This window comes from Sapajus apella, unplaced genomic scaffold, assembly GCF_009761245.1.
Source record: "Sapajus apella isolate SASKATOON/1434 unplaced genomic scaffold, GSC_monkey_1.0 scaffold52, whole genome shotgun sequence".
Taxonomy (NCBI): Eukaryota; Metazoa; Chordata; class Mammalia; order Primates; family Cebidae; genus Sapajus; species Sapajus apella.
In genome coordinates, this window is record NW_022436992.1 from 7,047,019 (window position 1) to 7,071,825 (window position 24,807).

General features: G+C 36.1%; 1 pseudogene; it reads right to left on the bottom strand.

The window, feature by feature from the left end:
- Positions 1 to 23,091: 23,091 nt before the first annotated feature.
- LOC116526953 lies at positions 23,092 to 23,707 on the bottom strand (annotated as a pseudogene).
- Positions 23,708 to 24,807: the final 1,100 nt, after the last annotated feature.

Consider the following 24,807-nt stretch of genomic DNA (forward strand, 5'->3'; position numbering starts at 1 on the left):
CATTTGCTATACACTCAGTATGTGTGGGTGTTATATCATATATTGGGAGTTCTTTTTACAAGACATCTAGTATATGATACCAGAATTGAAAGTCCAGACGAGTATTTGTAGGAGTTCTGATTGAATGGATAGTAGAAAACGTGCTGGAGGCAAGTCTTAAAGTGAGTGGTGGATTACATTGTTTACTGAGAACGGCAAGGAAAACTGAGCCAGGCCCCAAGCGGAAAACTGCTCAGGGCATTCTAAAATAGTAAACAATGTATACATACTATACACTAGTTAAACCAGTTCTTTAAACATGAGATATGTGACCCTGCCCCCATTGCTCCCTCAGGGAGAATGCTTTCTAGTTTGTCTTTGATCAGTGGTAAGCAGGCACCAGCTGCCTGCCTAGTTTATCTTTGTTCTGTGAGAAAACACAGAACACCTGCTTGTTAATAATAATCACCTGTTCACAGGGACGAACTACGTGGTCAGAGTCTGCTCGAGGCTCTCAGCGCTGAAGGCTGTTAGTCCCCTGATCCCACTTTACACTTTATTTTTGTATTTCTTTCTTCATTCCTTCAGTGCTGCCGGGTTGGGCTCTCTACAACTGAGCTGATCTCAGCAAAAGGGAGCAGTCTCTGCACAGCATCTTTCCCCACACGATGTATGATTGCTCTTTATAATGGAATATAAATCCTTTCAGACAAGGATGTGCTCTTTATTTCCCTTCAGTTCCACATTCTCCCCATTTTTTACCTAGACTCTGTGTGCCTCTTTAATTTGTTATCTTTCTGGTGGCTAAAGGCATTAAAGTTTGGAATACCTGATTTAAGCATTTAATTCTCTCTTTTTTATATTTATCCCACTCTTAAGTTTGAAGAGCTTTCTACTTGCTGGTGGTAATACAAGAAAAATTAGAGTAGGATAGGCTTCTGTCTCTTTGACATCTATTAAAATAACAGTACTTGCCTCAAGCAGTTGACCTTTCTTGTTCATCCGTGCATTGAAAACAGTGCCTGAAGAACCAGTTTTCTGATGCTTGTTACTCTCATAAGCCACAGCTCACTCTGAGCTCATGTTCCCCAACTCTTCCACGGCTTTGTCACTCTCTTTTATTCTTCCATGGATATATTCATGTCTTTGAACCACCTATAATTAAAAAGGAAAATAAAGAAGAGGGGAGGGAAGGAGACAGAAAGGGAGAAAGAGGATATAGGAGAAAAAGTGAAAGAAAGAGTCCAGAATCTTGAAAAAAAATCATTTTACATTATTTTTCTTTAATTTTTTTAAGTTACTATTTTCTTAATCAAAATTCCATTTATTACATGGTAATTAATTTGGAATCATTTTCCTATCAACAGTTTCAAGTCATTGAATCATAGCTATATATAAAAATGTACTTTCCAAAACTTTATGAAACCTGTCAATTGTTGAGCGATCTCTTATTTTGTTATCCTAAGCTCTCAAAGGATGTAGTCCCATCTAGATAATGAATACATTACTCCTGTTGACATCTTATTCTCCCTCAAAGTGTCAAGTGATTAAATATATCTAAAATGTTTATATGAGTAAAGCAATACTATCAAAACTACCGACATCAATGAAAGTTCCCAATTTGGGGGAGTGGGGGTGCTCAGAGAACAATAACCAAGTATAGTGCTCTGGCAGGCTGAGTACTTTTGAATTAAAGAAAATTGGAAGGACTTAGAAGCTGATTCAGAATGAAGGACTTTCCAAACTTTTTTTGTTTCTCTCCTGCCAAGTATAGGGAGGCATTCTCCCTGCAAGTTCCCTTGTCTGACTGAGAAAAATTTTTTCCAAAAAAAAATGCAATTGTCTTGAAACTTCCTTAGAAATATCATCAAATAACCAGAAAAGATTAACCAACAGAGAATAAAAAAGACTAAAAGTCATCACCATGTGCAAACTTTTTACCTATTCTTCTAAGGGCAGCTCTAAGAGATTTCCTGGGAGACAGTAACTGCACAATAAGAAAAACCTTTGTTCACAGTGAAATTCCTCTTCTCCCCTTCTTAAGGTTAATTGCCAACTCTCCCAATGAGCTCAGAGAAACACTGTCCTAGGCAATTGTTTATTCTTAAGGTCCCATTCAGTATTAAAAGAGAATTATTTATAAACTACCGCCTGTTCTTTGGGCCCAGAACAAGTCTTCTAAAAATCATTTATCACCCCCTCAAAATTGCTTACATTCCTCCATCTCCCTCTCCTATGAAGAGGGCACTATTTAAGTTTTAATCATTTTGCTCTTCTTTGAGATTCATATTTCATATGGCTCCTGTACACATTTGCACATTAATAAAACTGTATATTTTTTCTCCTGTTAATGTATTGTCAATTTATTTCAGTAGACTTCAGATTTACCTCTGCCCTACTTCTGCCCTACCACATTTTCTCTGTGACAATAAAGCTTTTATAAAATAGTAGATGTTTAATACGTATTTGTCAATATTGAAGCTAACTTGAATTGGGGAATTTATCAGAGTTATTGTTGATCTACTAAGAACAATATCTTATAACCTTTCTTTTTTTTTTTTTTTTTTTGAGTCAGAGTTTCGCTTTTATTACCCAGGCTGGAGTGCAATGGTGTGATCTTAGCTCACCGCAACCTCCACCTCCTGGGTTCAAGCAATTCTCCTGCCTCAGCCTCCTGAGTAGCTAGGACTACAGGCATGTGCCACCATGCCCAGCTAACTTTTTTTGTATTTTTAGTAGAGACGGAGTTTCACCATGTTGACCAGGATCATCTCGATCTCTTGACCTCGTGGGTGGATCTTACAACCTTTCTTGCTACATCACCAATAGTGTAGTAAACAGGTGTTCAGAATTAATGTTCCTGTTAGAGTAGATAGCTAATCAGCCATGAGCAGGACAGGAAAGGGCTCCCTCCACCCACCAGGAATGTCAGGCAACCATCAGGTGCTGGTCCTGCAGTTGTCACACTGCTTCTCTAAAATGATAATTGGTCTCAGCTGGTGCCAGGGATAGGCAATTTCCCAATAGATAAAAACAACTGAAATTGGTGATCGGCAGCTTCCAATAAGATCTCAGGAACTGGGTGAGTGGGTTTGAGCGTACACATTAAGAGGCAAAATGGCAAAATATGACCTTCTGGGGGCATTGCACTGGAAAAGAGAAGAAAGTCTCAGGTGATTATGCCTACAACTCCAGTAAACACACTGTGCATGCTCACCTCCTCAGTGCTAGCTGGCCACTGGGCACGCGGAAGGTCACTTCAAGGAAAGAATCAGAGGAAAAAGGATGTAAGACCCCAGAAGTATGCCAACATATAACACTCCAAATCAGAAGGTCAGATGTCACACTTGACCTCCAGGATGCCCAAGAAAAGGTGTACTTTTCTTTCTTTCCTCCTGTTAAACGTTTTAGTAAACTTTCACTCCTGCTCTGAAGCTTGCCTCAGTCTCTTTTTCTGCCTTAAGCCTCTTGGTTGAATTCTTCCTTCTCAGAAGGCAAGAATTGAGGTTGTTGCAGACCCATACTGATTTGTCATTGGTGATTTGGATATTCGCCACCACTTCTATTCCGAATCATGATCCTGAGGACTTGCAGGACCTCAATCCTGCAAGTTCGATCCTAAGTTTGATCAGTGATTTCATGACAGAGAAGCCACTAATTGGCTACCATGGCTTTTGGCATCTTAGTAAAAAATTCTATTGTAAAAACTTGTGTTTACTGAGTCACCCCTTGGCTGATCAGAAAATTCATTTTTCTAGCTACTTGGATTTTCCAGATATTTTGATTGAGTATCTTCTCATTTTTATATATGATAATTACATACATGTAAGCTTCATATTGTACTGATATGCAAAAGCTGTTTTAAAATCAAGAAAGTTCAAGGGGAACTGAATCAACTATAGCAATGCCTTTATAAACTAAACTACCTATGTAAATTATTTAACCTTTTCTGCTTATCTCTTAGTAAAAGACATTTTTAAAATATCACTTCATATGCAAATCCCTTTATATGTGGAGAATTTTAGTGTTGGCTTTCTTTTTAAAATTTGAGGTTTGAAAGGCTAGATCTCACCAGCTTCGGATTTTATTTTCCTACCTATTGAGCCCTTATGTTTTAAGTTTGATACTCAAAATGAGTTACTAGGTAACTGGTATCAACTTGTTTGTGATTTTTAATGCCAAACAGTGAGGCTTTTCACAGCTGATTAGCTGAGTTAAATAAGCCATGCTCTTTCATTCAATAGTTTAGGAAACAGGCCTAAAACAAAATACATGGTCAAAATTACATACCATTGACATAGGAGTTAAGGAGGAATTACTTAGGCAGATAGCAAGGGCCTAGGAGTCCTTCGTAAGGCTTTTTTTTTTTTTTATGAAAAGCAGCCTCAAATCATTTTCTAACAAAGAGCAGCCTGCAAGCTGGAAGCTAGCACAGGTGAATACTGGCAAGAACTAAGGATTAGACATTTTCAGATGGCGGCTTCATCTTCCATTCTCTGCCAGCCACATGTACAGTAAGAGGCGGACAAGATGGAACCAATTAACTGGAAATCCCATTTGCATAAGAAGATTAGGGTGGGTCCACCAGCCCCATGCACTATGTGAAGTCATGCCTGATCGAACCAATCTGCAAGCCCTAGGTAAATCAGACACCCTTTCCTTAAACTGAACTGTAAACCGTGGCGCGTTCACAATCCTTTCTTCTCAGAGACCCCTTACTCTATAGAAGAAACTGATTGTCTTTCTCTTTTCTTCTACCTATTAAGTCTCCGCCCCTAAAATCCTCATCTGTGTCTGAGACCTAAATTTTCCTGGCACATGAGGATGAATCCCAGGTTCATACCCCAGACAACATAGCCACTTCACTATTAAGAATATTCTAATTTAGTTGGCCTGATAGGACATTCTTATGTGAAGCAATACCTCTGAATACCTCTTACAAAGCAATATATTTCTTAATTTGCTAGATTATAACATATTAATACTTTACTAAGAAGTTAATAATATCATTAAATAAAGAGTGAGGTTAAACTAAACGAATACCTCTGCTTCATTGTCTAATACATTTTTAAATGGCAGGTTCGGCTTGGAGATGAATGGTTGTCCACAGTAGTGGACAAACTGCCACGGAATAGATACCCTAGGAACTAGCCACTTCTTAGGTATCTATTTAAGATATATGGATACATATATAGGTATATATCTAAGATGAGCATTTTGAGGCAAGAAAAATCACAACAAAAAACATAATGTGCTTCTGGCAGCAGCTAGCAGTCATCTTATCAGAAGGAGTCAGACTTCAGGGTGAGGCTGGAGACACAGCCAGCAGGCAGCCCACTTTAAATAATTCTTGCCTGCAGCAGAGCTTTATAGCAATAGAGCAATTAGGAATCTTTTGCTTATTAGATTTCCCACCATGCTGCACTGTCATTTTCAGGTCAGTCTTCAGGGAGCTCTGCTTACTTAGAGCAAGGATAGAAAGTTATTTCAGATCTGAAAAACGATTCTCTGGTAGAAATATTTATAGACTATATTTAAACAAGAATTTGACATTGATTTAGATAGTCTTTAAAGTTACAAGGCACCCCTAGGTTTTATGACTTCATGAATTTGGGTACCATTTGTCAGTTGTGTGATGATTGTTATTTTTTGGTAGAGATAGGTTTCACCCTGTTGGCCAGCTTCAAACTCCTGAGCTCAAGCAATCCCCCAGCCTCATTCCTCCCAAAAGTGCTGATTACAGGTGTAAGCCACTGTGCTTGACCTGAGATCATTGTTTTCTTTTTGGTTTTTTGTTTGTTTGTTTTTTGAGATGGAGTTTTGATCTTGTCACCCTTATCTGTCCTTCCTGTCTCTCACTAATTTCCTGCTGACCCATCTCTGGCCATAGTATAAAAACCCTATTTCCAACAGTGTACCAGACATCACATCTGAATGTCACAAAAGCATCCAACTTAGGTTAAAATTGAATGTACACCAATCCCACTTCCCGTGAATACTGATACTCATGTTTTGATACTCATGTATATTATCTCTCACAGTTAATATTATTAACTGAGTTTCATTTTTTTCTGACAAACTATTCTTGGGGATATGACACATTCTTGGTGGAGTAATATTTTAATAAACCATATCAAATGGATGTGGGAACCCAATAGGCCAAATGTGGTCTACAAGGTACAGGAAGAAAGGCTTCATCCTCAACATCTTGTGAATTTCACAGGTGAGCTCTGAAACAGAAACTGGAAGCAGAATTATATTACTCCACATTACAATTATTGAGTGATTAGAATATCTAGAGTGAATACAGAAAAGAGAAGAGCCTCCAGCAAGATCATGGACAAGATACAACGAATTATATTTTATCCAAGTATTTGTTTTTAAGGAGTTTTCTTTTTTAAATATTAGGAGTGTGTATTCCAATATCTCTCCTTATTCTTCATTAAATCTTACATTTCCCAGTAATGCTTATGCAGAAGTGTATATTTAGAGAAATTTTGATGAAATGCTAATTCTGTGGCTAATAATTATAAACTATTTGGTATCTATTTTGTGCCAGTCACTTTAGGAGGCTAACATACACTATTTTCTGTTATTTTTACAAAATTTTATGAAATCACTATTAGGAGATAGTGAGACATTTCATAAAGAACTAACCAAAAAAGAGAAAGAGTGAGAGAGAGAATAGGGAACAGATGTCTTCTCAATTATGTAACATTAAAATTCATCTAGTCTAAAAGGTTCTTTCTTTCTGCCTTTTCATCTTTCCTATCCAGCAAGTTACCAGCCACCATTGATACACTGCCATAAATGTTTAAAACTATCTCACAGCCACTGTCATACTGTAGAATTTCTTCATCTCCTTACCTGGTCTATTATGCAGTCCTATGGTAGTCTATTTGGTATTGGGCATCAAGGGAATTATTACCATCAAGTCTGGTGAACACTGACACACAGGGAGGCAATGCCACGCTAGGGATAAATTTCTATCTTGAATACAAAGTAGAAACAGATTTACGCTTCTAAGTTTAAATTAGAACAGATTATACTCTCTCTTCTGCACCATTGCCACAGAATATATAATACTGTGTAGTGAAGAGAACATGAGGACCAAAAAGAACCCAGACATGCCATACTAAAGAATTTATGGGGGAAAAAAAGTATAGGCATGTTATTAAGCAAAATAGGCTAACAGCAGTTTGTTAATTATATATAGAAATTAATTATTAGCCAGGCATAGTGGCTCAGGCATGTAATTCCACCAATTTAGGAGGCCAAGGTGAGCGGGGCACTTGAGATCTGGAGTTTGAGACCAGCCTGGCCAGTATGGTGAAACCCCATCTCTACAAAAAATATCAACATTAGCTGGGCATGGTGGAGGACACCTGTAATCCCACCTACTCAGGAGGCTGAGCGAGGAGGATCACCTGAAACCAGGAGGCGGAGGTTGCAGTGAGCAGAGATTGTGCCCGTGCATTCCAGCCTGGGCAACAGGCAACAGGGTGAGACTTTGTCTCAAAAAAAAAAAAAAAAAATTTAAAATACTGTCCTTAAGCTTAATACTTACAATAAATATAAACTATTTATTAAATAAGCATCAATTTTGTACCAGTCACTTGAGTTTAGGAGGATAACATATACTATTTTCTGTGATTTTTACAAAGCTTCCTGAAATCATGATTATCTTTAGATTGTGAATGAAAAACTAGAGTAAAGAGGTTAAATAATTTGCCTCATGTCTGATAACTGGCATATTCTAAAGCTGGAGTCTGAATGCAGGCCTGTCAGACTCTAAGGTTTACGCTATACCACCTCTCATAAAGCGACACAAAGGCAGGAGCCTTCTAATCCACATAACTTACACAATTTTGTGTATCAAGATTTATGTTTCAGTGAATTCATTTCATTCATTTATACTTTTATCCCTTTTAAACATCTCCCAATAGTGTTACCCGATTTATCTCGTAACAAATGTCATTACATCATTTCATGTTTAAAACCTTCCTATTGGTTGATTATAGCATAAAATCTATACTTCCTAGTCTGGCATTCATGAGCTTTGATAACGTAGCTCCAACATCTTCTGTGTATTCATTACCATGTCATAGTTGTTTATCCACAATTTCTCCGACTTTCTCATCAGAGCATGTTGTATCACAGTTGTGACTTTACGCATGCTGCAGAGCTTTAATCCTTCAATGTCGAGATAATTTTCTTTTTAAAACAGGGTCCTAGTCACTTTTCCTTTGCTACAGACCTACGTATCAGATTCTTAGTTTACAAAGAACTCACTAATTGCCTCCAGATGTTTTTCTTGCCTCTTAGGTAATATCTTTTATGTTTATTACTGTGGTTGTTTTGAATAATATGAATATGATGTTTCTCTGCCTTGAACAGGATTTGAACCAGATTTGCCTATTCATAAATTATTTAGGAATCAGCATCGTGCTAAGCATTTGGTAGGCAACATTGGACTCGACAAAGATAGGCAAAGACCTGGAGGTAGAAAGGATGATCTTAATGATACAAGAATATACATCACCAGAAGATCATGGAGGGCTTTCTGAGCCACACTGAGTAAATTAAGCTTCAAATTCAAAAATGCTAAATCATTAGGATGTTTTGAATAGGAATGTGAGATGTCAGATTTATTACACTCTGACAGCATTATCAAGGTAAGCCTGGAGAGGCATAAGCCTGGACTCTGAGGGACAAGTTAAAGAATGTTGCAAAAATCCCAGGAGGAATGGCAGTGGTTTGGACCATAATGACAATAAGGATGATAAGGAGCATTTAGAAAAGTTGGTAATAGGTTGCTTGTGAAAGTGAGTGCTTGGTGGTTGGATAGTAGAAATCATTTTCACACATTCTACAAATAATTCAGATTTATATTCTGATTTTCTTGAATCAGCATTTCAATAAAAGCAATTGTGACAATTTTCTAAAGCAGTATATGGATGTTTCTTAGAGATTCTCAGCATCTTTTACTTTATAAGCATTTATTTTTGCTGGTGAGGTGTCAGGCAGAAATCTCCAAGGTGCTTTATTTTTCAGATGAGTTGTGAAAACATATAAGTCTTTGTTCCTCCACTACACAATTTTTCACTGAATTCATGATCAAGGTGAGTAATGTTTTGCAAAGAAGTTTAATGTGACTTTGCAGTTTCAGCATTCAGCAGCTGTGGAAATATGGGGTTCATTTTAATGATGCCTTCCCATTTATTTCTAAGGTCACATGCAGTCTATGGAAAGCCCCTACTATCACTTCAGAAATTGCTCAATCTTCAGTTCTATCTTTCATTTGTAAATATTTCTCACATCTGGCCATCAATCTATTGGCCTCATATCCACATTATGCCTTATAGTTTAGTTCCCCTGGAAGGAGACAATTCCTTGCTTATGATTTAAAAACCAAAATGTTATCATTGCAGCTTCTTTCTCAGATTTTTGTTATAACCTAGAGATGGAAAGCCTTTATGATGAAAGTACGTTTCTGGAATATGTCACTTTAGTTTGGACCTCATTAATACTAGCTTATATTGGTTTTTCTCTAAGTTTACAGATTAGAACTATTAAGGAAGATTCATGATGATTCTGCATTAACATTTTAATAAAGAGTTGAGGAGCCCAATCTAGCTACAATTCAAGATTAACTTTGAGTGAGAGAGGCAAAGTAAAACTCAAAAACACCCTGAGAAAATCATGCTTAAAAAACAGAATAACAAGAATTATAGGACCTATGTCCTGTAGATATTTCCTTCTTCTCTTCTCTTTTTTTTGCATTTGAGAAATAGCGCAATGTGAAAATAGTTTAAGAATTTAGATTTTAGGAGGGCGGGTAGACAGTCTATATTTGAGTATGCACATTATTTGAAAAACCTAAATGAAGGTCCATATGGGAGCAACTGTTACTAGCATGTACTTGTGGGCATGCACAACCATGCAAATGACTTAAGGAGCTACAATGACCTAGGGATTTTTAATATTTAAAACCATGTAGAGTGTAAAATGTTTCACAATAAAAAGTGAAAGTTAATTCCTACAGATAAAAAAAGGGCAGAAAGATTCTACTTTAAGTAAAATAAAGACATTATTCCCTGTAAAATATCTTTTGACATTTGGAAACTTTTAAAACTCCCAAGAGTACATGGAAAATTAAAAGCAGTTTACCCCAGTGAAAGCTAATGGATTTGCTCGGTCAGCACCTCACGGCATGCTCAAACCTGGTTTCCTAAATAGACAGTAAAAACATTCTTTGCTGTTACTCCACCTATAGACTGTTCTCTCACTAACAGCCCAGAATTTCTTAGGATCTGAAAGTGGGTGGTGATTTTGGACTTTATACACTAAAACCTCCTTCATCTTTTCAGTCTATTTAGAGAGAAAAAAAAAAAAAAAAAAAAAAAAAAACCTCAAAGGAAAGAGTTTGCCAGAAAAATAAGCAGATCAGTGGTAAAGTTACATGTAGAATGAAGGGAACTCACTGATAAAATTGTTCAGATAGAAAACTGACAAAATGAACTCAAATACCAGCCCATATTGTAATGTTGCAGAAACTTCATCTTTTCAAAGTATTATGAACTAATTAAGAAAGGGAGGGTGTAATTTTAGCTTTTAAGCAAAACTGCGATAAACAGAGTACAAGACAATTTGAAGCACTTGAAGATTTACAGAAAATCAACAAAAGGACTAAAAGGGAAACAATGATAAGCCACAATGTAGAAATATTAAAGATTAAATTCTGGGCCAGGCATGGTTGCTCACGCTCTAATTCCAGCACTTTGGGAGGCCGAGGTGGGCGGATCACGAGGTTGAGACCACCCTGGCCAACATAGTGAAACCCCATTTCTACTAAAATACAAATATTAGCTGGGCATGGTGGCACTCACCTGTAGTCCCAGCTACTCAGGAGGCTGAGGCAAGAGAATCGCTTGAACCCAGGAAGCAGAGCTTCCTGTGAGCCGAGATTGCACCACTGCACTTATAGCCTGGTGCCTGGCGACAGGGTGAGACTCTGTCTCAAAAAAATAAAATAATTAAATATAAAAATAAATAAATTAGGAGTGCTCAATTCACCAACTCTAGAATATAATAAAGAGTGAAATCAAGATACTTCAAATTATAAAAGCATGTCCTTGTTTTTTTGGTTTTTTTTTTTTCAGCTTTGTAAGCACTTACTTGCTTTCTGGCAGTAAAAGCTTGCTCCAGGCTCGTCTGGAGCATTATCTGACCCATCCATAAAATTAGCCATTTCTACAAAGAGCTCTTGTTCTTTTCATTGGATAATGGTTTATAGAATACTCAATTGTTATTGCTTCTAGAATCTATTAGCAAACTATCTAGGATAAGTATATTCATATATACTACTAACACATACATATATATATATACACACACACACACACACACACACACATATCTATCGTTATTTCTGTAAATATCCATCTGTATCTATATTAAATTAAACCTAAATTTATATTGATGTCTCTTACACATATCTAGTAACATCATTCATTCTAGGCTTCTCTCTTGCTTTTCTAAAACTTCTCTTTCCAAGACTGAAAAACCTGGGCTGGGCATGGTGGCTCATGCCTGTAATCCCAGCATTTTGGGAAGCCAAGCTGGGAGGATGACCTGAGGTCAGAAGTTTAAGGCCAGCCTGGGCAACATGGTAGAACCACATCTCTACTAAAAATACAAAAATTAGCCAGGTGTGGTGGCATGCCCCTGTAATCCCAGCTACTTGGGAGATTGAGGCACGAGAATCACTGTAACCTGGGAGGCAGAGGTTGCAGTGAGCCGAGGTCACACCACTGCACTCCAGGCTGGGCAATAGAGTGAGACTTTGCCTCTAGAAGAGGAGGGAAGGGGAGAGGAGGGGAGGGGAGGGGAAGGGAGGCTGGCTCCCACAATCAGCCACCTATTTATTTATTTGTCTTCTCCAGTACACATTTAAGCAGGGTTAGAATTGTTTTACCATACCTCCATATGAAACACATTTACCACTCATAATACAGTGTTTATGCACAGTTCCTTTTGTCTTTAACTTACAGTTTTCTATCTAAACATCACTTTTCCAGTATTAATTAGGTCGACCACTTATCTCCACCCGATGCAGTGAGGTTATGCTGTGTTTTTTATTCAGTTAGATTTATTTATCATAGTCTCCATTCTATTTTTTGATCCTAGGAACCTGGTAGGTGTATGTTAGTACATTGGAGTTTATCTTTAGGGATATACAATCTTATACAGGTTTCCACAAATGCATAAAGCCATGTAGCCAGCACTCCAGTGTCACACAGAATTGTTCCGTTACTGCAAAGACTGTCTTGTGTATCCTTTCATAGTAAGCCATCTTTTCTCCACAACTAAGAAACATTGCTCTATTTTCCATTTCTTAGTTTTGCCTTTTTAGAATGTTACGTGACTGGAATAATACAATATTTAATTTTTGAGTCTGGCTTTTTTCAATGAACAAAACATAATTTCATCCATGAATTCCAACACTGGGTGAGAAAATATCCAAATAAGTCCAGGATATTTTGTTTTTATAAAGAAAGGATGCTTTCACAAATGCCTACAATATCTTTAAAAAAGTATTAAGAAGTTGCCCTGATGGAAAAATTTTAAAAAATTATTATATTTATTTATTATAAATATAATAAATATTTATAGCTAACTAAAACCAGTTAAGTTTGTAAGTAACCATCAATTCATAATGATACTCAGTGAACAAATAATGTAAAATATACAAGAGAAAAAATTATACTGATACAAATTATTCATGTTTACTCCTTGCTAAAAAAATGAATTATTGAATTTTTAAATGAAATGCTTTAATTCATACACTCCATACTCCCAATAAATTGTTCAAATACTTATCATAATAATAGTAATTAAAACTTGTTTCTGCTATTTTGCCAGAGATATGTAGACCTATGCAGCTTATGTTCCAATTAAAATGAATCATTGACAAGGAAATTAACTACAGAATTGGATTTAACCAGTCTGAGCCTTTGAAAGGCTGGCTGGTTTTAGAAAGTAGTGCTGTTTGATTCACCTAGTCTTAGAATACACTCTGGAACTATTTTATAGTTCATTGTACCTAGTGAGCTCAGGGTCAAATAGTCATATTCTCTAGAATGATTGGGAAGGGAATTAATTCTGGAAGGAAAAACACCAGAAAACACATTTGGGCAAACAGCAGAAAGCCTATGGCACTGAGTGCAGTCCTCACCCTATTTTTTGTGTCAGTGTCTCTGTAATGAGCTCTGGAGTTCATAGGGTGTCTTTGTCTCTATTGAGGTTTGTTCTGTGTGGCTTGTTCCCTAGAAAATAATCTCCATCAATTTCCATGCCTTTTACCATTAAAGTAACTTGAATTCATGTTCAACTTTTGCTTCTTTTATTCTCTCATTAAAAATCTTTGCATTTATCCCGCCAGATGTAAATTTTGATTACCATACAAATATTATTTTTAAAAACTAAAGATGATAAAAATAAAAATAAACTAAAGCAAAAGAATGAAGTCCTCAAGAGATATCAAGGACTTAGGGAAGAAACAAAAGGTTAACTGATAACCTAATGCAGTAGCTGATATTTTAAATTCAAAGAATTGATCAACCATTAGGTAGCCTAAGAAATCATAAAAAGGGGAAAAAAACAGACATCAGTAAATTAACTGAATCTACAGAAGATATAAACATAAAATTTTTGTTTGTCTTTAAACCATTAATTATGCCTCATTAAGGGATAGAAAATCCACACCTATAAAACATCTTTGAAGAATTTGAGGCAATTATCTAAGGAAAAGACCCACCTCATGCAACATGCTCCTTATTGATTCACAGGTGAATTATTTTTATCTATTAAGAAACTAATGGCCAGGAGTGGTGGCTTGTGCCTGTAATCCCAAGCACTTTGGGAGGCCCAGGTGGGAGGACGGCTTGGGCTCAGGAGTTTGGGACCAGCCTAGGCAACATAGCAACACCCTATCTCTTAAAAAAAAAAAAAAAACTCGTTTTTTTTTAATTAGCCGAGTGTGCGGTGCTGCAAGCCTGTAGTTCCAGCTGCTTGGGAGGCTGGGGCAGGAGGATCACTTGAGCCCAGGAGTTCAAGGCTGCAGTGAGCCATGATTGTGCAGCTACACGTTAGCCTGAGCAACAGAGTGACAGCCTGTCTCAAAAAAACCCACAAACTCACTAACAATTTTTATCTAATTTACTCCTAAAATGAAGGAAATTTTCTATTTTTAAGCCAACCCAACATGTATAAACATAAATAACAAAGATTAAAAAAAAAAAGAAAACAGGTATTATTTATTGAGCAATGATATAAAATATAATAAAAACTGGAAAGTGAAATCAAATGCATATTAATGAATAATTTATTTTGATGTTTATTTTGGCAAAATGAGAGTAGAACTTTAAGAAACCTATTAATATAACTCAAAATTAAAAATAAGAGTTTCCTTAACATATGCTAAATGTTTAATATATAAGAGATATTCCTGATGCTTTTAGAAATTTCCTTTATTTTAGAGACACAGTCTTGTCCTGTGGCCCAGACTGAAGCTCAGTAGCTCAATCATAGCTCAATGCAGCTTGGAACTCCTGTACTCAAGTGACCCTCCGATGTCAGCCTCCTGAATAGCTGTGACTGTAAGCATGTGGCACCATGTCTGGCTAATTTTAAAATATTTTTTGTAGATTGGGGTTCTCACCTTGTTGCCCAGGCTGGTCTTGATTTCCATGCCTCAAGCAATCTTCCTGCCTTGGCCACCCGAAACATTGGGACATTTTAGAAAAGTACATTTATGCTAGTATATATAGATAACTGATTTTAAAATAATTAAAAGTAATAAGAAAATTGGGATTAATTATGAATCATAAGAAATAGTCTCATAAATTTTAGGAAGAAAATAATTTCCCACCTATGACATAAATATTTAATGTTCTTTTGGCAGTGAATGGCACATGTCAAGGAATATAAATTTAAAAAAAATCAATGAATTGTTCCATTATTAGTTTCAAGAACCATTTGCCCATATATTTAGAGGAAGTAAATCTTGTTTCTTATTCATTCTATACTTCAAATCATTCTATATGAATACATAAATGTAATATAAAAATAATATACCTATGCATTAGTCAAATGAAGTGTACATGTTTTTGGAGTAAAAATTTTTCTAAAAAACCACATCTAAAATCCACAAAAGAAAAGGCTGATTGATGACATACATTTTTTGCTTAAAGATGACAATATGAATTACAATAACAAAAATACCTTAAATATTTAAAAAATTAAAAATGCAATGCAAATATGAACCAGATAGTTAACACAGTATTTTCATTAAAATATTCAAAGAAAACAGTAACCTGGTAGAAAAATGGAAATTTATAGAAAACAATTATTACAAATGACAAATTGGCATAAGAAAATATGTTAAAGCTTTTCAATAAAGAAGAAAATAAGACTGACAATTACAGCGAGATACTAGCTTTTATAGATAAGATTCAAAATCCTTACCATTTGATGATACTCAGAAAAGTATATGGAAAAATAACCACTTCCATACAATGGCAATAAAATAATAAATTTGCTAATTTTGGGGGACAATTTGTGAATGTTCATCAATATTTTAAATATGTATGCCCTTTAACGCTACAATTTCATCTATTAAAATTTGTCTTAAATAAATATATATAAAGATTACAATAGGATTTATATGAAGAATTAACTAGTGACAACTAGAAAGTATAATCAGAAAATGACTAATTCATTTAAATATAGTACAGCCTCACAATAAAATACAATGTATTGTATTTTATTGTGAGAATATGCCATAATTAATTATTCATTTTATTAATTATCTTTCAAATTAAGGAAACAAAGCTAATTGGGAACTAGTGTGTAGTTTAAACATTATAAACATATATATATGTAATAATGCATAGAGAGAATATGGAACACACCAAATATGTACATAGAACCGTAACTCCTATACAGGGTAGAATTGAAGAGTTTGCAGAGGGAAATTTTACTTTTCCCTCTAGAAATAATAAGGTAAGTACTTACAGAAAATAATTTCCGAAATATATGTAAGACATAATGGATAATGAAAGACCTAAGCTGATGAAGAGGCCAGTGAAGGAACAGGAGAGAAAAGAAGGGAGAAACAAGGAAGGGAGAAAAAATCAGGCTCTCATATAATTTTAATTCATTTTTGGAATGTCCTCAGTAATCTGTTTTAAAATTAAAAGTTTTGCTTTCATGATTTTATTTCAGTGCCCCCATTTCATTTATTTTGACACACTATTTAAAGTTCCCCAGAAATAATGAGCTAAAAAAAAAAATGATTACCAAAATGCCTAGATCTGCAACTTTATTTGGGTTTTTTTGCATTTGTACCAGGAAAAGAGATTACTAGCTTGGCTGTTAACTTCCCTCATTAGCTGCAAAACTTAGCAAAAGAATGTCAAGTAAATTCACACTGACCATTACCTTTTTTTATTCCTTTGGCATACTGGGCCCATTTTCACTTGTCCTTTGTACTTTCCATGCTTTGGCTACGAATCTCATTTTGATCATTTTTAGTATTTTTTAAGGAATTACAACTCTTGTCACTTTCTGCAAAATTCTGTCAGCTATAAGACTTGGGTTCTGACCTACAACAAAACAAATACAGGCTCATTTGTAAATATCTGGAAGAGTCCTACAAACTACTGTACCATAAGAATTATAAAATTAAACAAACAAGAAAGAAAACCACTGAAAATCTTTTTCACAATTAAAAACTGGCAACTTGTTCAGCCACATTTCAGAATAATTTAGTTATTTTTCAAAGCCCAAATTTGTAAGGGCCACTTTTAGTTTTCCTTTTATTCATTCACTTATTTAAAACAAAAAATGAACAAAAACTAATTCTCCTCCCCAAAATATTAATAATTTAATTGGTTTGGGATCACCATATATAAGATGTTTAGAAAGTTTTATTAGGTTACTAAAAGAAGGCAATTCGTGAACAAAACCAAACAAAATGCACACTTTTTATTCAAGTTTCAATTCTATCTCTTCAACTTTGGCCTGAGAGTATTTGGGAAAAAAGGACTGACGAGTTCGTTTTCCATTTCCATTGAAAATGCTTACCATTTGATGATGCTCAGAAAAGTATATGGAAAAATAGCCACTCCCATACAATAAAATAATAAATTTGATAATTTGGGGGGGTAATTTATTCCATAGCAATAAAATAATAAATTTGCTAATTTTGAGGGACCATTTGTGAATGTTTATTAATACTTTAAGTGCATATGCCCTTTAGCACTACAATTTCACCTATTAAAATTTGTCTTAAAGAAATAAATATGAAGATTAAAATAAGAATATTAAAAATTAACTTGAGGAAAAAAATCATATAAAATTTTAAGAGATTGCTGGAGGTTGAGATGAAGAAATGGTCCAAACCAAAGAGAGAAAGAACAATTTGTAGAGTTTTGTAATAATTTGATTGAAAAGTAATAATTGTTTCAAACAAGTAAAGACAGTGGGAAGGGTTAAGATGTGATGTTTTTGAGTATTAGTAAGGAAATAGCATTTACTGGACCTAGTAAATGCTCAAAGGTGCATGATAGAGAATTATTTAGGAATCATGGTAGACATCCTAAATTGGCTGTGTAACTGATCAGATATTGTATACAGTATTTTTGTTGTATTGGGGAATAAATGAAAAGGAGATATATATTTGTTGTCAATATGATACAGGAGACAGCTTAAGTGAGTGTGAGAGAAAAGTCCAAGATGATGTGAGGGAAAGAAGGTAAGGACACAAGTGGACATGTTTCCATCACAAAGGAGAAGCAGGTAGAATTCCCTCATGTCTCTTCTCCGAACTTAGAGAAAAGAAGGGAAAGATAGTTAAGAATATGGAGTTAAGTTTAATCTTGGTAGGAGAAAGGGGGTATTTACAGCAATTATTCATGGAAGCTCCAACATCCCAATAAGAAATGAAAGAAACGTTTTCTTCTGTTTTCTGAGAAAGAGAGAATGTGCTTGAGAAAGAGTCTTTAAGAGAATATTCGAGTTTTAAACTATCAATTGTGAAGAGTCAAACAAAAAACAATTGGCAGGTTGTACCAAAGCTCCTACAACAGTAAATGAAAACGGTGTTTTTCTTCTGAAGTTCACAGTAACTCAGACATGCAAATAGAGAATCCAGATCGCCACCTTCATCTGAGATGGTCTGTTGCTAGAATGATGTGGCACTTAGCAAGGGCAGGTGGTAGCATGAGGAGTGAGAGAGTAGGTCAGAGGCGTTACTTAATTCATTTGGTAGAACAACTATTTACCCCATCACTTTACACCTGATAGGGGATGGCAAAGTGATATACCTAAAACAATTACTCCTCAAATTGTTGGTACCTGACCAACAACATGATACAATCTGAGCCCCCTGTTACGTCAGTATATGGCACAGCCCTTCAGGACCTGGCCTCAACTTAACTCCCTAGCAATGTGTCCTAATAAGTTCCCTTTTTCATACTGTTATCATAGTGAATTATTTTTGAATGGATACCAATTAATACATTATCCATCACATTTTATGTCACATGATTCCTACACGTGATAGCCAAATTGTTTCAATCCTTCATGGTTTTTCATGCACAGCTTCCTTCATGCATAGCTTCCTCCTTCTTCTTAAGATTCCCTTCCCTTATCTAGGAAATCATAGTCTACCATCCACACAATCACTGCATATCACTCTCACAATCAAACTTTCACTTCAATAACTTCAACAGACTTTGACCCCTGTTTAGTGAATTACTCTTTCCTTTATACAAATGCTGTGACTAATACATACTTCTAATCATAATTTATTTCAGTTGCTCATTTAAAAATGTTCTCCCACTAGATTGTGGGCAGGTTAGTATCAATGCCTTTGTGATGCTTCAGTATTTAGGGCAGTATGTGAAACACAGAAATTAATAAATATGTGTTAGTAACAAGAGAGTGTGGAGTTGAACATCAGGAGAAAGGTAGGTGTGAAGAGAGAATGAGGATCCCATGGGCAATTCTGAAAGAAAGATTGTGTATTAGGCAATCCTTGCATCACTGTAAATACCTGGCTAGGTAATTTATAAAGAAAAGTGGTTTAATTGGCTCACAGTTCTGCATGCTGTACAGAAAGTGTGGTGTTGGCATCTGCTTGGCTTCTGATGCAGCCTCAGGAAGCATACCACCATGGCGGAAGGTAGAGGGAGAGCGTGCATATCACATGTTGAGAGTGGCAGTAAGAGAGAGAAGGGGGACATGACATACACTTTTATACAACCAGATCTCATGCACTCAGTATAGTGAGCACAGCACCAAGGTATTTATGAGGAATCCACCCCCAGGACCCAAACATCCCCCACAGGGCCCCACTTCCAATATTGGGGGTCACATTTCAACATGAGATTTGGAGTGGACACATGTCCAAACCATATCACATGCGAAAGGAAAGACAAAGCTGCTGAAGTTGGAAGATAATGACAGGTCTGCCTTTACAGACTCCTTCAGAGAGTAGAAGAGCATATGAATATAAAGGTCAGAGGAAGCAAGACGGTAGAAAACTTTAAAAACCATACGATGTTTGGTGAAATGCTGATAATAATGAGAATTCTGATGATTTAAAAGTTCTCATTCCATTTTCAGAAAACATTGGTTTAGGAGGAGAAATTGCTCAAAAATATTCCATTATGCTAAAATGTTTACCATCCTTTCCTTTGCTACAACCATATGTTAAAAGTATTTTCTTTATTCACTTAACTGAGCTTTTAATGGATTAAATTGTTCAAAGCACCACTGTTATGCTTTGGGGCCTTTTAGTCATCACATAATTGCTATGTACTCTCTTCCAGCTGTATATTAACATAAAAATGCAAGCATTATTTTTGCAAATATTGCATACCATAGCTGAAATTTTGTTTGATAATAGAAAACATCATGACAAAAGTACTTTAGAGTGCTCTATAGTTCACATGATTTGATGACTATTTACATTTTTTTTAAAACTTGAAGACCCCAATTTAATCCTAAATATTAGGTATGGTTTAAGACTTTTGCTAATTAAAGGAAGCAAAATCTAGCATTTAAATGAGATGAACTGATATGAAAAATCAAGTTATGGCTTGACAAATTTACTTCAGTTATCATTGCATACATCTGTTTTCATTATTTTAAAGCATTTACACATTCCCTATGGTACTGCAATTTTAGGACTAGAAAGAGGCACATGTTCGATAGGGTACCACTGGGAACTTCTAAAGATGCTACACCAAGTACCCTTTTCAGGTTTATATAGGCTCTTAATTTTTCATTATGTTTCATCTCAGTGCACATATACTCAGCTTGCTTTCTTCTCTTGTAGTGGATACCATCACATCTTCAGTTCCCCCTCTGCCTCTGAGTAAAACAAATTCTAGTGGCAGACTTAAAGGTAATCGCCTCAGTTGCCAATTTACTTCACAGTCTCAAACACTGACAGTTTCTACTTAAGGACTTTAAACCCCCAAGGGAAAAACCAAAGGAGGGAAGAGTAAGCTAATTATAGATAATAGGAAATAATTACTGCATATTTTTTGTGTGCCAATGAGTATACATGCTTATGCAATCTCCACCCCAACCCTGTGGGACAGGTCCTTTTTAAAATCTAGTTTTTCAAAGGAAACAAATGAGTTTTGGCCAAGTAACATGCTCAGAGATGCACAGAAATAGTGAAACAGAAATTAAAACCTAGGTTGTCTGATATTAGAACCCAAAGTCTTAACTTCTACATTACAATGCAGCAATAAATAATTAAACATTTAAAAAAATCTTACCTGTTTCTTAAAGATATACTTTACAGCTTCTGAGGTGGTAAATCTGGGGCATAAAACATAGCATTCCTTTGATATTGCCTTTGATTATCTCAAATTCTAAAGATGAAAGTTAGGTAAAAGAACAGATTTATCCTGTGCCTTGAGGTTTCAAAGTGTGTCAACATTTCCCTTAGTTTATCACATATTTCTGCTCTTCAGGAAATACTGCTTATACTTTTGCCTTTAAAAGTATGAAGGCAATTTCATCTCCATTTCACTCTGCCAAGAATGGTCAGTGAAATTGAGAAGATACTATTGGATATTGATACTTAAGATTTCTTGGTCACCACATAGCTGTTGAAAGGCAGTGTCATCTCATTTGTTAATCAAGTGGATGACAAATTTGCTCAGTCCCCTTAATATTAAGATATCTTAGAATCAGAGCATTGACAGGAACTGTTTTTCCAATAATTGAGGAAGATCTGCTTAAGCCAATCTTTCATTGTCTACACTCCAGTGCTCTTTGTAATCAAATAGAGTTAGTTTAAAAATTGATTTACCCTTTTTCTTCCAATAACAAGTATTAGAGATCCCCCACTTGCTGTGATTTCTCCAATAGATGTCAACTCCTATATTCTTTACTGAATGAGATAGTCACTGCTACTGTACCTGTCAGGAAAGCTGAATTATGCTGAGTAGTGACTTATCCCCATTTTTTGTGCATGGTTTATGCAAGAATATATTCATTTTTGATGCAGCCAAAGGAAGAAGAGCCTTGAAGAATTACAGATAGATGAAAATAAACAGAAAAATTAAAAATAGGTAAGAATGACAAAAAGATCCTCCCAAAATTGTATCACTGGATCGGTAAGTTTGCTGACATTTAAAGTCTTAATTTTGGAGAATTTCCACTATGGGAGATTAAGGAAGAGAATAGGAGACAAAGAGCTCACCTTAGACATGGAGATATATGTAGCTAGATGTCACAGCTACAGAGTAATTAATTGCCTAATTCTATAAAAAGAACTCAGAGAAACAAGCAATCAGTGTGGGACTGGAATAAAATGATGATGAATGACTTTTTGGAATCAGTAAAAATTCAAATGGAGTTTATTCGGTGAAAACTTAAAGTAATCCAAAAGAGGAAAGGCACTACAGGTGGAATCCATACAATAAATAAAGGCCGGGAGCCGTAAGAAAGTAAGCTACACAGGTAAGGATAAAGTTAGACTAGACTGAGAGAGCGGCCGCTGACTTCCAGCCTGTGCTGGCTGGGTGCATTACTTTCAATTGGTTATTTTAATTCACTTTCTAAGCTGAAGAATGGAGGTGTTAAATTTTGACCTCTTTAACTCTACAATAGAATGACTTTTTTCTTTGTATTTTATATCTTCAGGACCTCATGTTTCTTCTGAGCAAGTTGCTTCTCATTTTTAGATGGCTATAATCTGATGGTATCTGAAAATGTGTAAATGCAGTGTTGCAAAATGTGTCATTTAGCTGATTCCAAATACAGAAAATTATTTGTCATTTTTTTCTATATTTATGTTCCTTTTTTTGAGAACTATGTTCTTATTTAGGTATGTGTTAAAATCTATAGACCACAGTAACTATGGAGAATTTTAGGTATTAAATACCCAATGAGAACCACCTCCAGTGTTACTCTGGCTAACCACGAATAGGTCTAGGGTAGACAAAGAAACAAATTTCAGTCTATTTCAAGAAAGTGCAGAAGGCTCTAATAGGTAGATTCTAAAAGTAATGTGGGATATATATATAATTAGACAAAATTGTATTATAATTAGTGTGTATTTGGACAGCAGACTTAAAAATTTCTAAAAGCATTGCAAATAAGTAATCTGCCATCAGATACCCCAGGCTAAGCATATGGACTACTCTGATTAGTTTATTAGGTATCCCAAAAAATATAAAGTTTGCAATTCTGGATGATGGGCACCATATGTGAGTATTGGTTATCGTTCCTTCTATCTTTCCTGGTGGCTTTTTCCAAGGTCGCAGGTATTTTCTTTTATGTATATGTTTATATTGCAACTGCTTTCAGATAGAAGGGGGCTCAGGTCCTCCTCCTACAGAAAGTTTCTTCATCAGAATTGAGTCAGAGTTGAAAAGGCAACAGACCCTTTTCTCAGGGAGGGACATACTACCAGCCTCAGCAGGTTTCCTTCCAAAAGTTATGCTCCTTTTGTTGAGCACTTGGCACTTAAGGAAAGAGGAACAGCAAGAGGAGCCCAGACTTGTCAGGATACCCATGCAGCTACTGCTTTAGTGTTTCTTTGTCTTCATCTTCTTTAGGAGCTGATCCTCCCTGGTAGACTGACAGTGTGAAGGGTACACTGGCCATTTGGACTGGGATTCACTTCCTCCTTGCTGCCCACATTTAACAACTCTTGGGCCAATTCTTCCTCCTCCAGCTTCTCTAGTTCCTCCAACAGTTCGTTCCCACCCACGTGGTCTCCAAAGCCCATAGGCCAAGAAATGGCATCTGAGATTTCCTGGGCCACCTCCTGCTATTTTGTGATGTCACCCATCAGTTCATGTACCTTGCCAATGTCTAGGTCCTGGTAGGCCTTCTTCATGCCTGGGGTAGCTAACTACATGGTACAAAGCATTTCTGCATTAGTGGTGTCATTGTCAACAGCTTCATGCTGAAACTCCAGGGTGGACAATATCTCATCAGTTTGTGCCAGCTGCTATTCCAATCTTTTCTTCCTCTGTAAAGCCTGCAGAGCAGCTCTCTTATTCTTGGAACTATGGTTCTTGATCATTTGTAGCTCATGTTGAATCAAATGCTCCAGAAACTTCCGTTTGATTGTCTCCCCTGTCTCCTTCAGTTTCTATATTGCTTCTTCAGAGGTTTCATTCCTCTCCATCTCCTTCCTCAAGAATTTGCTGGGACAATTCATAGCAAATTTGCCTCCCTGGCCTCTGCTTCTGGGCATCCTCCACAGTTCTGCCTTGTGTTGATCATTATTCTGCCAAATACTCAAGAAGGATCCTCTACAGGTCTGTGGACTTCTCTCTCTCTGAAAATCACTAGAGTTATCTCTCCATGCTCCTCTTTCTTTCTGTTACAAAGTCTATCCTCCTTGGTCTCCCTGTATTCCACTTCCATATTCTCAACTCAGAGAGTCGGCCAGACTGCTTTTAGGTTCTGTCTTCTTGTGCTGTGTCCTGGAAACTCTCTTAAGGCAATGCATTTGGACAATTTTAGGGCTCTCTTTTGTTTCTCATATCTCAGGAAACACTGTTGTTTGTTTCCTGATATATCTTTTTTGAAGATTGTTGTTTCATATCATTTCCCCCTATTGTGAGTTTGCTTTACATAGAAAGTCTCTCCTACACCATCTTGGCCAGAAACCTCCCTTATGCCTTACAGGTGGATATAATTTCCACTATTCCATCCAGGGTAGAATATTGCTTCTAATTTATTATCTGACTGTCAATGAAGAGGCACAGTTACACAGTTTCCATTTCTACAGCAGCTCTTATATGGGACAGTGGCCAATTTTTGAGTTCTACCAAATTTTTCATAGTTAATTTTGAATATACTTTTGTGTACATGAAAAAATAACTGCCAGTTAAGTTTGTGGATGGAGCAGACACACTGAGGCCTCAGCATGTGTCACAACTTCATTTATTATCTTTTCCCCTATGTGTTCCCCATTGGGGGCATAATGATTGTTTTGGACCCTAAATACAGAATCAGCCTAATTTCTGGGCCCAGTCATCCTGAAAATGTTTGTGTATTCCTGTTTCCCAGTATGCCCTTCCCTAAGTAAATGGCAATTGTATTATTCTGTTCTCAATGCTGCTAATAAAGATATACCTGAGACTGGATAATTTATAAAGGAGACAGATTTTATGGACTCACAGTTCCACATAGCTGGGAAGCCTTACAATCATGGCAGAATACAAATGAGGAGCAAAGTCACATCTTACATGGCAGCAGGTAATTGAGCTCGGGCAGGGA